At 35.2% G+C, this 13,729-nt stretch overlaps 1 protein-coding gene across 2 annotated transcripts in view; it reads right to left on the bottom strand.

Annotated features, from left to right (window-relative positions):
- DICER1 (dicer 1, ribonuclease type III) overlaps positions 1 to 8,040 on the bottom strand; it is a 46,398-nt gene extending 38,358 nt beyond the window's left edge. Inside the window, exons 1-2 of one of the 2 annotated variants that reach the window (XM_010141095.1) lie at positions 7,967 to 8,040; positions 6,976 to 7,076 (exon numbers count right to left, since the gene is read on the bottom strand). The gene's annotated coding sequence lies outside the window, so the exon portion shown is untranslated. The remainder of the gene's footprint in view (positions 1 to 6,975; positions 7,077 to 7,966) is intronic. The other variant, XM_010141096.1, reaches the window with a different exon arrangement.
- Between the last annotated feature and the right edge of the window lie 5,689 nt (positions 8,041 to 13,729).

Here is a 13,729-nt window from a genome sequence, read left to right as displayed (position 1 = left end):
AGAACAGGAACGACACAAGAACCTCAGTATTTTCAAATCAACTGAACAGATTCTGATAACGTTATCTGTTTAAGGAACTGGCAGAAGCATTTCAAATAATTGCTGATGACTCTGACAGGACTAATGGAGAAAGTGAGCCTTACCAGGTTAACCACCAAATTCCGGAAAGATATTCTAATTGATAAACAAATAAAGCATTCACAACTTCATGACAAATATGCACTGGAAAACACTTTCCTACTACAACTATGAAGTCCTCATTGCCAAGGTTTTTTAAAAATGTTGGCTTGATAAACAAATAAAGCATTCACAACTTCATGACAAATATGCACTGGAAAACACTTTCCTACTACAACTATGAAGTCCTCATTGCCAAGGTTTTTTAAAAATGTTGGCTATCTGTCAAGAATGATCAAGATTCAAAAAAAACAAAAGAAAACAACCAACAGAAAAACCAAAACCAAAACAAAACAACCCCACCCCAATCATACCTTGCCCAGGGAAACTGATCAAAGCCAGATGATACAGAAAAATATTGCTGAAGCATAATACAAACATATGCATCAAATCCAAGAAATTTTTAATACTTCCCCTCCTTCAAATCAGGTACACACCCTCTTCAACAAAGTAATATTTTCAAAAGTTAGTTTTCTTGAAAATTCCTAGATGCTCTATGTTCATTTTAGCATCAATCTCAAAATGAGAAATAAATGAAATTGACAATGCTTTCAAATGTAACAATTCATTAGAAATACATGAGGAAAAGCTAATTATCATTCCATTGCATAGAAATGTCCTGCTTTTCAATATAAGAGGAAAATTGGTTAAGTTTTGCAAATGTGCAGTAGGGAAGAAAAAACTGAGAGAAATGTGATACGGTAGCTAATAGAAAGTATTAGCCACTAATGGTTATAACAAATAACTGCTTTGAGAGTATTCATTTATTTTTGTACCAAGATGAAATTTTATTTAACATAGTCTTCAACTAATAAAACATTGTAGGTCTTTGTCGTATATTTACATTTTTAAGATGAACATTACAATTTGGGCCATGTCTAAACATTTATAGTTTAACTTAGCTAGTCAAAGAGCTAAATAACTGTGGGAAGCTCTGTCAAAAGATCAAACCGCTTCTCTCTAGTTTTCCATCTCAGGTATATCTTGTAAAATAAAGAGACGGCAATACATTGAATTACATGATCACCCTCTTCCAGATTCATGCAGAAGCAACTCCACTTTATAGAAAACAGTCATAGATAAAAACTGTCTCAGTTTCTTCCAGAAGGATAGGGGGCGTCTGGAAGGACAGTGTGGTTAAGTTCAAGTAATATTGTTCTGTTCCATTATAAATAATTATTTCTCTTTTCAAGACAAATATTCAGTAGTAAGTGATACTTAGTGAAAGAAGGTAAACATAACTTCTTGGCCTTTGGTTCAGCAATAAATGTACTTCCCCCTACAACAAAAATAGTATCTTCTTTACTACGAGAACTGTGTTGACATCGCTGGAATCTTGTCTGATATTTTAATTTGAGCTTTGTCAGGGTTAGAACAGAAAGAAAAGATGTATTCAAACATTAAGAAAATAAAAACAAAGTAATGAATGTACATTTTCACAGGACATACTAAAGAATGCTCTTGACACCATATCTGATTTTTTCCAGTTGCTTTTGAAAGAATCTCCAAACTCATGCAAAGCTCATTTACTTTTTCTGCCCTGTAACCTAAGCTGACATTTCAGCCCGAGTCTTTCAGATTAAATAGATAAAATGGATCAATGATATTGCTTTATTTAGCCGCAAAAGGAAAACAACATAGTTTACGTACAGCATAAGTAGCAGTAATATATCACTGTTCATGTCAGTTATAAAACAAAAAGACTCACGCAGATTTTTAAGTTGTTTCTGAACATTTCAAACAATGCATACAAGTACATGCAGGTTCTGTCCTAACAATCCATCTAGTAACTTTACAGAGTATTCAAAAGCAGATAGATGTTAGAAAGCATCTGGAAACTTCTAACATAAGTGAAGCTTTCTGTGTATGAGAGCAGGGAAGAAGGAAAAAAAACATAGGGAAGGGTGTGTCACCCTCAATCCTTCCCAAAGGTTATAGATGAAGCTCCCCTTTAGTGTATCTAGCTTCTCTTTTTATATTTCAAGGAGTATCATGCTAGTTTGTAAACAAATACAAAAAATACTCTGAAGAACACAGTAGTCTTGATTATGACTACAAGTCATGTGGAAACACAAATAGTGTTTGCTTTGTTTAAAATGAGATTGGGTCACAGCCATTCTAATTGCTCAAGGCAAGAAGGGACCAGGGAGAAAAAAAAAAAAACCTAACAAACCACAAATCTCTTGCATAATAAAAGCTGAAGCCGATTCCACAATCATTCTTGTATCTTAGCCCAGCCACTTCAGTTTAATAAATCAGTTTAGATCAGCAGTGCTTCCTCTTTGTTTACTATTCCACCTATTTTGTGTCTCTATTCCAAAACATAAATATAACTCTGGCAACATATAAAATAGCTATATCACATCTACAGGAGGGAATTAAGGAAAGCAAACCAATCTTATTTGAGCGGGTTTCTAAGAAAAAACAAACACAGGATCTAATATTCACAAATAAGCGTTATCTCCTTTGCTACACACTTTATCACAGTGACACCACAGTTAGCTACCCCACTGCAAGAAGCGAGGAGATTTATACTCACGTATGTTTCACAGCCCTTCCAGATCAAGCTGAACCCAAATATATTCTAAACTACAATTTGGTTTCTGTATACCTTCATGAAAGACCTGCCCTAAAGTACAGTCATCTCAAAGAGATGAAAAAGACATCAAAAAGCATTCTCAATAAAACGTCTGAAGTGCAAAGGAAGAACATCTGTAACTGGAAAAGTAAGCACAGGCAAAACAACATTGCCTGCCACTGTTAACCATACCATTATTATCCTGCAACCTGACCAAAAAAACCCCAAAACAAAACATAAACTGCACAATTAATCAGCAAGACAGCAGAGTTAAACTCACAGGAGTCAGAACACACTTGAAATAGCTTACATTCCCACTGTATGCTAACTCAGATCAAAAGAAAAAGTTCTGCTCCTTAAACCAGCAACACTACTTCCTGCAGTGCTAAAGTTTCCTAGTTGTGGCCTTCATCTGTATTATTGGTATTGGAAGTACGTAAGATTTGACAAGATCAATATCCACATTATTTCAGGAGTAAGTCAGAATAATGAAGTAATTGTATCGTTCTAAGTCTCTATTTCAATAGCAAGGAAAAATACCAAGTTCTACAATAAAAGAAAAGCAGTACAGTACCATCTAGAAATAAAAAGAGGAAAAAAAAACCCAAACACATCTACTTGGAGAACAGGTTTTAAATTGAAAACATTTGAGATGTAAGTGCATGTGTTCAGAATTTGTGGACAGAAGTCAACTCAACCTAGCTAACTGAAACTAGCTAACAAGGAAGCAGAAAAGCCCCTGAGCTAGCCCGGCTCAGTCACTGTAACGGATTCCTGCTAAGGTCTTCCATCTTTATCCATGGTGTTAGTTTGGATTTAGAATAGGTGACAGTAGCTGCACAAAGCAGCACAGTGCCAAGCTGATCTGTTCTACCAAAATACTACTGAAAGGTCCAGTTTTGTTGCCTTTGCCCTTTATGGCCTAAAATCTTGATAGATGGCCTAAAGTTGTGGCCTAAAATCCACAACTTGGTGGTATTACTTTATTGCACGTTTGCGTGAACTGCAGAGACAAAACTAAGCCCTTGCACTACCATTTTAAGAACTTTATTTCAGAAGGGTACAAGATTGGGAATGAACAGCCAGCAACATTTAGTAGCAGTTTCTTCCAGTCTACAATAATTCTGGAACTGTGGTGTAGGTTTTTCAGTCACAGGACTATATCCGAGTTGAAGTAGTCCCTTGGAGCACAAAAAAAAAAAAAATTCAAGGAAACACTAAGGAATGCAAGCCAAACCAAGTAGGTTACTCACCTGGAATAAGATATCCTGAAGCTAGTCCTGCCTCAAGGACTGTTTAAAACATTTACAAAATGACACTTGAAAGTAATCAGAGAAGAGACTAGAACTCTGTGGATGCATCTTTAAAGTTTCCCCATGATTCGTGCACATAGTGTATGTTATGTTCACGCCAAGTTAATGCAAAACTACAACTATCACCTATTGACAACAAAAATTTATTATTGACATATGCAACGTATGCCATCTGATTTCATCACTAATGTTCATCTGTAAATTTGTACCCAACAGAGTCCTTGTGAATACAGAAATTATTTCTAATGCTGCAGGTTTTCATCTTTGACCAGAATGTCTAGTTTATTCTCTAAAAAACACACTCAGCATCAGCCAAAAAAACAAGTGGTGGAAAAAAACCAATCCACTTACTCTGAAGTAAATAAACCACACTGTTAAAAAAAAAGAGTAGAATCTGGCTGCCTGAATATTCTCTTACACAAATACCTAGTCTGAATATCACATTCTTTATAGTAAATTTTAGGTCCAAATGCTACACAAAACATTAACATCCTGAAAGATCCAACACAGAAATTTCTTTCTTGGGCAATAGAAGAACAAATAAGCAAACAGCAAAATATTACAAATATAAATTAACATTTGCATTGTATTTTATAAAACATAAAATTTCACTGAAGATGTTCTATATACTGTGGAATTCTGTAGTAAAGTGTTATCTACCTATACTATATGAACTCAGTGGCAAGAATTGGTTTTGCCCAACTGCAGGTCAAGATATAAGACTCCTACATTGTCTGTTTCAAAACTTGCTCTTAGAAGTGTACTTTTTAAAAGGATTTGACTTCTTCTGTGATAGCTGAAAATGCATTTTGTCAATATTACTCCTGTAACTTCAGTTCTCTTGAAGAACTTTAAAAACCACGAAAACAAACAAACACAGTTTTTATTTGGAAGAAGCAGTCCAAAACTCAATCTCAGAAAGAAATGAAAAAGTTTCATTTTCATGGGAAAAGCTTTTTATTCAGCAGTCAGTATCTACAGGATACTCTGAAAATTAAACATTGAGATTTCCGCTCCCAACTCAAAATTTACAAACAAGATCATTAGGCCCAGGTCTAAAGTAAGGAAATACTGTCAAACACTATTATTCAATAAGATTAATCAGAAATCTCTTTTGGTTTATGCTATCTTTAACATACAACACAGCTGCACCAGAGACTTCTTAACTGCTATCCTTCAAAGACCCTCACCACATGCATTGCTAACAGCAGTTTTTGTATTTGTTCTTACAGTATTCTTAAAGGGAAAAAAACCAAAATGTATTTCAGATCTGTTCCCTTTCAAGAAGGGCAAACAGAATCCATAAATGCTTACAAAGCTCAAACGTAAGCATTCCTGTAAGAACCAGCTTCTCTGGTTTCTCTAGCATAATCATCAATATTCATTGTGAATGTTCATCTTGAACTAGAAGAATTTCATTTGTTCAGAACCAGTCTAACAGCACAAGCAAAACATTGGTCTTTAACAGCACACCAACACATGCCAAAGCACCAAAAGCTGCTTTCTGTTGTTCAGGAAAGTTTCATTAAAGAGCTTATTAAATGAAGATTACACTGAGACTCTACTCTTCAATGAGCTGCTTCTGATGCATTTATACAAGCAATGCAGTATAGTTAACAGCTGGAATTCCTGGCAGACTCCTGCCTGTATACAGGAGAGAAACGGAATACAACATGACACTTAGCAGACTCAGAAAAACACACAACCCCTTAAGTCCTTCATCTAGTGATCACTCACCAGTACAACAAAATCTGAATTTGAGGCAGAAGCCCGATAAACACTTTCTGTTGCAATTAATCAAGCTCTATTGAGCCGGCAAGACACAGTTCATACCAACAAAGTTCTGCTGCTGTACACTGTAAGCCTCTAAAGCAAAAGGAATTATACCACCACGTATCAGCATAACATACATTAGTGGTATGTCATCTACCCGTACTGCAACAAAATGTGAAAAGAAAAATCAGTTTTCAAACATATCTATATTGACACCAGTACATGAGGCATTCAGAATAGTTTAGAAAGGGGATGTTTTTCCTTTAACAAATACAGATATGCAGCCAGATGCTGGAACAAACTATTTCATTTTAGAAAATGATGTAAGGCCCTGTGCAACAGTCCTAACTATGTAGTTGCTTAATTAGTGGTGCAGAACTGGTTGTATGCAGATTCTTTTTGTCTCCTTAACACAGAGGACAAAAGATGAAATGTGAAGTGTATGGCACCTAAGATGCCAGGCAAGGTTAAGATCAGTGAAACTACCTACATTTCTGTCTTCCCTGTGTTGTCAAACTACGTATCTATTTTTCTTCTACGTAGCTTTAATCAGACAGGCTCTTTGCATTATGAGTTTAGCAAAACCAGGAAAACTGAAGCATGCTACTGAAACTAAGGCCTTAACAATTTACCTGTCATTTACTTTCCTCACTGTTTACTTTCTATCTCTGGTCTGGAACAACATATAAACTCAATTCTAACTCCAATCCTTCAGACCTCTCCTCTTCTCAATGTTAGCTTGTTGTTTGTTTTGTTTTTTGTTTAAATTGATTGTATTTCACCAACACAACTACATTTGAATATAAAATCCACAAGAAATATTTAAACACACGGCCCCTTTATAACGAGGAATACATTTCTAATCATACTCAGCTTCCCAGGAAATATCAAAGCATGTGTTTCACAATGAACATCTTTTTTATCTATCCCATTGACGTACCTAACCATCCATGGATAAAATAGCTACTTGCACCATTCCTTCCAAAGAAATTCATAATAAATTTCTATAACCTCACATATGGAAGTTAATTTACTCTAAGGTCCTGAAGAAGCTTTAAATATAAAATAGCAGAATACAATACAATACAGAAGCATAAAAACATGCTTCTCCCATACTAAAAAGCATAGCCTTACCGTTTTAATTTCCGCAGTCGCTGTGTTTATGCTTCCCGAACTGCATTTTGACATCATGATATCAGCTTGTAGATTAATCACATAATTTGCAAGCTTCGGCTCTTAAAAATAACAACAACAAAACCTATGAACTATAAAAATGGTTTGAAAAGGGAACAATAGTAACATGGTTAATTGTGGCAATTCAGTTGCTCATGAACATTTAAATGTGTCAACCCTAGATTGTAACTTGCTGACAGAAAAGGAACTATTTTAAGTCCATCCTGAACACTAATTATTTTACTTTAGTATTAGAAGAAATTTTGAAAAATTATTCAAAAGCTAATTTTTGGTAGTTTAAATGTGCAAAGAAAGCATACTTCCCTAATCCTATTTACAGTTTACTATGATTAATATTAACTGGTTCATGTGAGAAATACAGTAGTAGTATGTTCTACATAATTTTACTACATACTCTACAATTGTACTATTTTGTCTATGAACGTCTTTTCATCTCACTTAAGTTAAAAAAAATTGGAAGTCAAACTTCTTTAAAGTACTTCAATTTGAAGTGCAATTAATACCGTAAATTCACAAAAACCCCCCAATCATTTCTAAGTACATTGTGGTTTTTAATAAAAGTAAAAATATTGTGCAATTAAAATGGTGATTTGCATAAAAATACATTTAGCTATAGAAATAAAATTAGGAAAGACATGATGAAGAATTTCAGAAATATCAGCCATTTTATAGAACTACAACTTAAAACAAAAATACTGTATCTAAGCAGATCTACAATGTTCTCTGTGTTCTAAAATAAAAAATTTACACGATATATTCACCTAAAGTATGAGTTTTCCCAGACCTAAAAAGAGATTCTGAAGTCAAATTTTTTTAAATCAATATTGAAGACTTAAATGCAAAATGGATCTTGCTGAAAATTTCTACTCCAATGAGTTCCATAAAGTTAACAAGGACACTCCCAAGATTACTTCAGTATGTTCATTTTTACCTCAAACGCTGATGCTGAGCTTTTCCAGAGTCTCCAAGCCTGTAATTTTGTTTCACCCTAGGTAACCTAAAAGGCAATATAAAAGAAAGCATTTCAACATGAACTGCCATAAAAATCAATTGTGCCATGTGGTAGTCTGCTTTCTTGCATTTTAATATCTAGTTCTGTAGGAACAGCACATGGTCCTTCAAAATCTAATTATCATGTGTCCTTTTCTGGCTAGGGATACAGAAAGTCAGTGTCTGAATGATTAGCCTTAGAGTGCTCAGGAGCTATTTGCATATTTTGTTTTATCTGCTAAAGTAATTGCTAGCTGAATCCAACTAAATTTACAGTTTTCCTCCTGGTGCTCTCTCCACACATGAAACCTTGAAGCAACTTATCATTCAAGACATAAAAAAAAAAATCTTAAAGAATGTGTTTTGGGAAAACAAAATAGAAAAACAGTTACGGTTTTATTTTACAACAGCAATATGTAGGGAGGGCAACACTGAAATCCTGATAAGTATTGCATTCATGTACAAAATAAACCTACAAAAATTTTATTCCCAGAACTACTTTACAAATTTGTGTTTGGACCATACATACATCCCTTTTTTTTTCCCTGCACAAAATACAAATTGCTAAGATGCAGTGACTACAGCTTAAATTTATTGGAACATGTCCCTGTTATGCCTAGGTTATTCATTTATTCACTGCCTCTAAAACATGAACTAGAATACGTACCCCACTGAACCAGGAAATAGTCTAAGAAGAGAAAACTGTCACATCTCCGGTAATAATACAGAAATGTACTCCGCTTTATATTTGCAAGAAAAGCAGAAACAACGTACAGCATTTAATTACCCCACCACATAACAAACACAAACGGAAAAAAGGTTCAACTTTGTCAGTAAAGCTAATGCTCGATATGGCTTCACTTAGCAAATTTACTTTGTTACCAATTGTGAACGGCAAATAAAAAGCATACAGATCAGCAGTAAGATCTTGGAGAACCAAAATAAGTATGCTAATTCTCCACCAACCCAAATCATTTCCTTTGGCACATCAAAGCCGTAAAGCAGAAGACTGCAGCTTTAATCGATTGGCAGACATGAATTACAGTAGGTCCTTTGAATGCCGAAGCCAACATAAAACCAGACAAGCCACATTCCTGAGATGCAGTCAAGTTCTAGTACAAAACAGCGAACTTATATCACATTAGCATCTAAATGGTGTTGGTGCACCCACTGAGACAAAAGCCTGTTGCGGTAGACGGCCAATCCTTCCCGTCTGCAGGCCAAAGGCATCTGCAGCTTGCCAATGATCCCAGCCAAACAATGGACACAGCTCGGGGTTACCAGCGCAGGCAACATCACCACCCCTCCAGCGTTAGTTAACTACAGCACTGGAGTCCAAGCTGACCAAGATTTTTTTTTTTACCATGCATAAAAAAAAATTAAAAATCATTTTACTCTACAGTGACTGGGGATCTTGTTAGACGACAACAAAAGGGACAAAGGAAATATTACTGACATTGACTTTGCTAGAAGTTACACCTCTAGAATGTCTTCTATTGAACACTATGACCATCTTTTTTTTAAATAAAAGGTTTCTATTAAGAGCTCAACATTCACAGTTTATCTACAAGTAAAGGTGAGAGTTCCAAGAGCTCCGAGATAACCATCCATTTGGTTATGCACATCAAACACTCAAAGAATAAAGCAGCAACATAAAAAAAAAAACATCAGTTCCTATAAAGACATCAAGAGAAGCATTCAAGTCGTGACACACCAGTCACTTCTGCAAATCTATGCTCTAGAAATCTGCAAGCAACCACTAGTTCTACACATCTTAGCCAAGATCTTTATTTCCTACTTAAACGTTTGCTAACACAAACCCCAAATATTCAAATATAACAAAAAGTATACAGAAGAATGTATCAACAGCTTTTGTTTTTACTTCCTTGCTTTGTAATTCAGTATTTGAAAATAATACATGAATATGATACCTAAGTGTTGCTATTAAAGACTGTCAGAAAAAAGGTCTGAAATTCACAGTTAGAAACCTACTGACATACCACTGGCAACAGGCTGCATCTGAAACACAGACTATCAGTGGTTTTGCTATTCAACACCTTTTACCATTTGAAATTAAACAACTAGTCCCTTCATCCCAACTTTAAATAAGTTAATACTTATTTAAACCATTACTCCAACTGTTAACAGCTTGGAAATGAAGTTCTTCTCTTGCAAGAAGATCTGTGCAACTGGACTCTTACTCTCACAAAAGAGCAAAGAAGTGAATTACCTTCATGCAAATACAAATTAATTCCAGCATGAATCAAAGTCCTGCAGCATCAGAGGGGGAGTAGGTAAAAACTACCATTATGACTGGGAGGAAAAAGTCTGTCTGGGCTGGCATCCTGTCTCTCCATAATTACAGCTGGTCGCAGATGTGAGAGTCAGGAAGGGGTGACTATAAAACAGGACTCATCTTTCTGTTTCATGTGTTATTCCAGCAGCCTTGTATTACAAATATTTTTCTTTAGTTTATTAAGGTACAAACAATAGTTTTAGTCAGAAAATCACAGTACAAACTCCCTGCTGCCTCAGATTCACTCTCAAACAAAATACTCTTAGCATCCAAGGAACTAAGGAAGTCAGGGAAAAAAATTGTATTCAGGAAACATCCTTCTAAATAAAAAAAAAATATAAGCTATACAAACACTCTGAAACAATTAAGAGATTTAACAGCAAACAAAAATATATTATTCCACATATTTAATCCTAATTTTTTCAAGCTGCTGCTTGAAAACTAACCCATACAAAAATAACAGCTGTTAATAGCTCCTAATTTATGTAGGTAAATAAACTATTATTATACCAATACCACAGAAGGGGTAACTGACCATATGTGAATTTATTTATCATTTTGACTTTTACTTGGGTACCAAATTATTTACTTGTGATTATTTATTTTGTTTAAAGGTTATTATGTTCCAGCCTTTCACACACCTAGGTCTTTCAACAGGAAGGCAATTAAGCAGACGATAGGGCAGGGATATCTCTCTTCCCCAAGCCGGGGGCAAGCTGTGAGGCAAGTACCCTTCCAAAGCACCAATTATTCTTGCTTATGATAAGTAAAAGCAGCAGCTGCCTTCTGAATACAAACCCACCTGGGGATTTCAATCCCACTATTTACATAAATCCTTTTTCTCCATGTGGCAAAAAGTCAAGCTCCCCAAAACATGGTTGTTCGACCGTTTTGTTATCTCTGTGCCAGAACGTCCAGAATTACTCCGAGTCCAACATTACAGAAGTATTTCTCTGAAGTCAACAACTGTATGATGTAAGAACTGCAGATATTTGGGGTTTAAGTCACCCTCTAGAATTTCCACTAAGTCTAAAATGAGAGTTCAAATCTCCTATACTTGGTTATAGTAACAATTCACGTATCAACCAAGAATCGGTGTACAAATCATAGGCTTAGTTTCAAAACAGATAATATTTATTATTAATGGTGCAAACTAACACAACCTTAAAATCCGTAAGTATTATGTGCTGGTTAGCACGTTATTTACTCCAATTACATTTTGTGCTTCGTAGTTTTTAATCTGTCATCCTAAAATAGAAAGGCTTCTCACCAGTTAAACGATGTGTCTCCACATTAATTTCATGCAAAGAGCTTGTGGGCACACTACTGAAATTTTCTTTTACGTGAAGCTGAAGTGAAATCAGTATTAAGATCATAAAAATGTGTACTATAAAGTGACTATTTTTGCTCCCAAATTCAGAAGACAGGCAAAGCTGCTCAAGATGCCACAGAATCCAATCTCCAAAAAGACAAAACCGTGGGCGGAGAAACAACCAACCAAAAAAACCACGCTCCATTTTATTGAAAAAAAAACCTGAATCATTAGTAAGACATTTCTACAGGCCACCAATTTCTTTTTCCTCAACATGTACAAATGTCTAAAGGTGTAGATGAAAATGCTCAGTGGAACACAGTTTTGCAAGTGCTCTCACATGAGATAGTAAACAGAATTTCCCCTGTTATGATTGCAAGAAAAGAATGCATGTGCCTGGTTGTAAAATTATCTGAATTAATTCCAAAACAGAAAACAGCATTAGAAAAGGAAATTCTTAGTATCTTAGCCTACATATCTGGTTAACCAACTTACTGTGCAGAGCAGGCAGAAAAGCCTTTTATGCTGAGCCATTTTTCGCTTTAAGAGCCGAGAATCAACTAGGCCAGTGTTAATTAGCTATGTGATTATGATCTCAAACCAACCAGTGTAGTGTATTCTGCAGCAGTAATGGACCAGTGCTAAAAAACTCTATGCACCATGCAGTGCTTACATTGATTCCTTGTATCTTGAATTTTCTATTTATAAAAATTAAAATAACCTTTAACGTAACTGTATTAATTAATGCTTCACACTTGAGTTAAACTAGAAAGAACTGTCATCTTTACAGTAGAGGCTTCTACATCCTACTCAAGTGTTAGGTCTCAGCATAGAAGCAGCTACTTAGATCATACATACCTAGTTGAATACCATGAACATGATGTTAGAGCTATGCCATTTTACAGATACCTTTATCTCCCTCCGTGTAAATATATGCATTTAGAGTAGACAATGACCATTCCTTTACATTCTTTACTGTTAAACAAACTAATACAAGATGTCAGCAAGTCATATCTGTTAACAAGTTCTATTTATTTTAATGCATCAATCTCCTCTTTTCAATGTTGTTCAATAAAGTACACAGATTTTAATACTGCCTGTGGTTCAAAACTGGTGAGAAGCCATAAATACTACATTTTAACAATATAGAGGCTTTATGCAGTATTTTCATATCACAGGTTATTTGTAGCACTGTTGACATGATCCTGAAACCTATTCAGATATATTCAAGAATTTACTTGGCAAAAAAGTTAACAATGGGAGAGCTGAAATCCTTATCTGTGATAAATTGACAAAAAATAATAGTATGTGATGAGACATGCTTGTTTTCTGTGTTCTCAGTCGCCAACTACAGGTGAAAAAACTGGAAGGGTTTGCAAAGATTTGAGGACTTCATCTTGTGCTGTAAAACTTAGAAGTTTTCATTGAAGAAAAAAACCTTTACTTTTATAGATGCCTTAAATTGAAGTCTTAGGGTTTAAGAGTAAAAATGAAAATATCATTGACTTTGAAAAAGAATATTCATGATCCACAAAATACAACCGGAACAGTTGCATCCCCAGTATGCGGGATCATAGGTGTTTAAATACTGAATGAGAAGCTTTAAATTTTAAAGTTGTTTTTTGTCCTTTGAAAGCTTTTCACATTCTGATCAACTGTGAAAGCAAGCACAAGGTCAAACAGATACACAGCCTGCCATGTCAGAGTTGGGAAGTAACCCATTCATAAGGGTTAGCTCCAATACTGATGAAAGTAAGCACCAGTACAGTGCACAGACACAAATCAGAAAACAGCTCCATTCCTGATTCAACCATCTGTCAATCTTCCACAGCAGAAGATTGAATGCAAGATGAAAAAGAGTAACCGGAGATAAAATAGGTGTCCTTCAGGTGCACAATTAGTCCAATTTTTCACATTAGCTCTGCACATCACATATATAGTAATGGATACTCATACTATGTGGCTAAAAAAAAATGTACCCAAGTTGCTCCTTCTTGTTGAATGACAAAAAAGCTTAAAAAACTTAAATAAGTTGTTTTGCTACAGCCACCATTAAAAAAAAAGGGGGGGGGGGGGCCCCGAGGGGGGGACGAAAG

This window comes from Buceros rhinoceros, unplaced genomic scaffold (genome assembly GCF_000710305.1).
Source record: "Buceros rhinoceros silvestris isolate BGI_N320 unplaced genomic scaffold, ASM71030v1 scaffold18327, whole genome shotgun sequence".
NCBI lineage: Eukaryota > Metazoa > Chordata > Aves > Bucerotiformes > Bucerotidae > Buceros > Buceros rhinoceros.
Note: the sequence above shows the minus strand (reverse complement) of the source record. Positions and strands in the feature narration are given on the sequence as shown.